This window comes from Tiliqua scincoides, chromosome 4, assembly GCF_035046505.1.
Source record: "Tiliqua scincoides isolate rTilSci1 chromosome 4, rTilSci1.hap2, whole genome shotgun sequence".
Lineage (NCBI taxonomy): Eukaryota > Metazoa > Chordata > Lepidosauria > Squamata > Scincidae > Tiliqua > Tiliqua scincoides.
Window position 1 is genome coordinate 207,777,067 of NC_089824.1, and position 4,450 is coordinate 207,781,516.

Here is a 4,450-nt window from a genome sequence, read left to right on the forward strand (position 1 = left end):
AACCCATTCCTAAAATCAGGAGGTTGCGCATACACATCATGGCTTGTACCCCATAATGGATTTTTCCTCCAGAAACTCATCCAATCCCCTTTTAAAGGCGTCTAGGCTAGACGCCAGCACCACATCCTGTGGCAAGGAGTTCCACAGACTGACCAATGCCTACCTTTCAGCATTTATAGCAATGCCTACCTTTCAGCATTTCACCACTGAAAACCGAGATAATCTTATGCATTTCCATACTCTTCTGTAATATAATATAATATAATATAATATAATTCTCAGAATGAATTCCAACAACTGTGGGGTGTGAGAAGATGGGTTGTGTGCTGCATGATGGTTGGCAACCTTCAGTCTCGAAAGACTATGATATAAGCCTACAGCACCCGGTATTCCCAGGCAGTCTCCCATCCAAGTACTAACCAGACCTGACCCTACTTAGCTTCCGAGATCAGACAAGATCAGGCACGTGCAGGGTAACAGTGCTGCATGATGCGCTGCAGTGTTCAGGCACATGTGCTTTCACACATTATGCAGACGCTCCAGATAATTTACCCAATCCAGTTCATGCTTATTCAGACACACGTTCCATTGAGCTCACCTCCAAATAAGTGTGCATAGGATTTCAGTTGGGCAGCCCAATCCTAAATAACTCCCTGAGGAGTTTTGCATTCACTGTATTCCATGGAGGAGTTTGGCCTCTGGAAGTCTCTTCAGGATAAGGGAACATTTGTTCACTTGTGCTGAGGTAGGCCTATACAAGGCAACTGGGTCTGCTTGGACCTGTGCCAGATCTACAGCTGGTGCAAGCCCAGATGGATCCAGGATTGTGGAGGAAAGGGGGTTTAGATTTGGTGGATGCTGCTGCCACCAAGCCCATTCCTTCCTGGTCCTGATCCACCCTCCTCCCTGCCCCAGTTTATTCCCTGTTCTACCCACTCCCAGCCTCCTTCCCACCCCCAACGCGTACTCACTGGGGCCAGCAGGCATCTGGAGCCTGCTGTCATGTGGAACTGGCTGCTCTTGTTCAGGCGGTGATAAGTGCCAATAGGACTGAGGCATCAGCCTCTGGTATTCAGGGAAGGAGAATAAAGCCTGGAGAATGGTCAATTCAAAGCCTGTGCGGTGTGATGGTTAGTGTGCCAGTCTAGGAATGAGGAGGTCTAGGATCATAATCCCCAATCAGCTATGATCCTCACTGGGTGACCTTGGGCCAGTCATCTGCTCTCAGTCATACTACCACACAAGGTGGTTGCAGGTAGAATCATATATGCTCCACTGAGAGCTACTTGAAGGAAATATTGTAATAATTCTAATGCATGCTAATGCAACTTTTAAAAGCTGTTCCAAAATCCCCTAGAAAAGACACAGCTATTTACCAGGGACAGATGCCAGAAGGCAGGAACTGTGTGCCAGTGTTACCTTTTGTTTTCTCTTCCAAGCTCTGCTCGTTTGTATGTGTGTGTTTTTAATAAATGTCAGATAGATGTGAAAAACTGGATTTTGCTTTAAAATCAAACACAGGCCAGTTCTGACTGTGACCTTGCAGTGACTAAAGAACGAGTGCAAAAGCCCATTAGCAGCTGCTATTTCAGGCCTTATAAATTAGCAGCTCTTTCTTCCTCTCCCTCTCCCCACCTCCTTTTATTTTTGTGGACAGGAAGACAGCAAAAAATGAAACGTGTAAGCAGCAGGGGAGATGCTTCTGTACCACTGCTTGTGCCCCAGCCTGAAACACAGTGCATGAACACTGACAACTTGGGCCAGTTGGCTAATCACCTCCCCCCCACCTGCTTCTCTGCTTCTCCAACCAAGTGTCCACTATCCCTTTCTCAGTGCATTTTATACCCTCTCTAGGCCAACGTAAGCCCAGAAGGCTGACACTGAAAAAAAAGGGGAGAAATATTGTACATTCATCTTCTTTTTTAAAAATTTACTTTCAATTTGAAATGCAGGAAGTGACTAAATAGAGTTATATTTTTTAATGCTCATCTATATTGGGGGGGGGGAGAGCACATGTTGAGGTTCCATCTAGGGCTTAGCCCTGGGACTTATTTTCAGTGCCTGGGATCAGTTGTGGTGCATGTAGCCAGCTCTAAAATTTGGGTGACCCTAAACAAGAACCATCTGGGTGTCTTCTTCACAAGTAAGGGCTGAGATGGTTCACGTAAGAAAGCCAAGTTACATATTCTGTGTTAAAAAAAAAAAAATTGCTTTCCACATGCCCATGATGTGACTCATAGAATACTTTGCCATTCTCCATACTGGTGAGAAACAGTGTCAGGCACACCTGGAGACTATTCCAGGGCTGCTTTCGTAAGGGGGGGCAGTTGTTCAGGGGCAGAATGCCTAATTTGTATACAGAAGGTTTTGGGTTCGGTTTCTGGCCTCTCCAGTAGACAAGAGCTCAGGTAACAACACTAAGAGACCCCCTCTGTCTATTCAAGGGAGCCAGAAGAAACAACCCTGGGCTAGGTGAACCAGGGGCTCAACTCAGTATAAAGCAGGTTCATAAGACTGTTAATTCAGAACACTACAGTCTATCCAGACTCACAATCAAAAACAAGAGATTAAACTCCCTGGCTTACCCAGAAGTTTAAAAAAAAACAAAAATCAATTCCTCTGTCACTCTCGTTTACTAACTACCTTGTTTACTAACCACCAAAAAGTAGTTAGTAAAAGTGAACTAAGGGGAAAGCAAGGACTACACTTTTGTTTGAAGGTCTGTCAAGTTCCTCAGACCTCATTTGTAGGCATCCTTTGGCTAAGGACCCAATGCATGGCACCTCTGGAGAAAGCCACATGACATGGAAGGCTCCTGACCATATGCAGAAAACATTTTCCTCATTACAGAGCTAGGATAGCCCGAATTACACATCAAACACATCCGGGATTAAGAAGCAAGGCATCCAGATCAGGGGGAGTAAATCCCAGGCACATTCAAGGGCCAGCAGCTTTCTTTGTTAGGAGTTATTAACCAGTGGCTCTCTTGTGCTTCCCCTGTTGTTTGTGACAATTTGAGCCCTGAATTATGCATGGTGCTGTTTTGCCTAGGAAAGCTTATACAAATAACCAGTAAATATATGTAGAAGAGAGAGAGAGAGAGAGAGAGAGAGAGAGAGAGAGAGAGAGAGAGAGAGAGAGAGAAGATATATTTGCATATAAAGCAAAAGGTTGTAAAATATATGTTTGTCACCCTGATGGGCTGCCTCTGTTTCTTTTTTTGCACAAGCTCTTCTTCAGATGCTACTTAGGAGCAAGCCTGTTCCAGCCATCTCTGCAGGTTGTCATAAGAACAAATGGCACCTCAGGGAACCTGGTCCGATAGTGGATGCAGATGCTTTTTAATAATACTATCAAAAGAGACTCTGCATCTATATTTGTACATGACTTGGTGAGATCGTAGTCCACCCATTCATTCCACCACTATGACCACCCATAGCCTTTGCATCCTCCTCTTCCCATCTTGTTATTTTAGTAGTCAGTTCCCTAACTCCAGGTGACTAGTAAATGCAGGATCAACAGATTAACACTCATTCACAATGATTTATTCCTCTCTCTCTCTCTCTCTCTCTCTCTCTCTCTCTCTCTCTCTCTCTACTGCTGAGCACAGATAGGTTGCCCTGCTGACTAGGGCAGAATAAATGGGCAATATCACAGATTCTAAGCATATAACCCTTTGTGTAAAGGGACCAGTTTTTTATACTGAGGGCTCCACCTACCAATCCTCTGTGAATCTGGTGAATAAAAAAGAACTTATCAAGAGGGGAGGGAGGGAAATATCTTCACTCTGATGTGAACAGAAACAGAGTAAAGAGTTATGCATCTGAAGGGATTAATAAGAGACACTGAGAACTACTTTAATTGTCCTTGTGTGAGATCATTTTCTTTTTCTTAAGGATTGTCTGTCACAGGTATAGTTATAAATTAGCGCTCATTTTATTCCATCCTAAATTCTTCCAACCAGTTGGGACAAAAAATAAAAAAACCTGTGCTACTAAAATAAGATTGGGAATAAATTAAAGCAGATAATCTCTGTGATACCTTACTTAAGATTATTCTTCTGGTATAATGTGCTGGGGCCTTAATTGACACCAAGGCAGTCACCTTTAATTTGGACTTTAAAAAACCATATGCTAGTTCAATAGCCTAGACATGTATTTCTTGTAATAAAACTGAACCAGTGATACCTATATTTTATTCTTGGTGTTTAGAATCCTAGAGTTAGAGGAGGTCTTTTTGGCCATTTAGCCCACTCCCTGCTTGATGCAGGAATCCAGAGCTGAAGCATTCCCCATTGATGGCTGTTCAACCTCTGTTTGAAGACCACCAGCAAGGAAAAGGCCAATCCTTGAAAGTTTGTGCTGAAATGTATCGGTTAGTCTTGGTAAGATGCTACAAGACTCTTTTTGGCTTTTGTGGAACAGCCTATCAGGCTATCAGGCCTATCAGG

General features: G+C 43.7%; 1 pseudogene; it reads right to left on the reverse strand.

The window, feature by feature from the left end:
• Positions 1 to 371: 371 nt before the first annotated feature.
• Positions 372 to 490, reverse strand: LOC136649949 (5S ribosomal RNA; annotated as a pseudogene).
• Between the last annotated feature and the right edge of the window lie 3,960 nt (positions 491 to 4,450).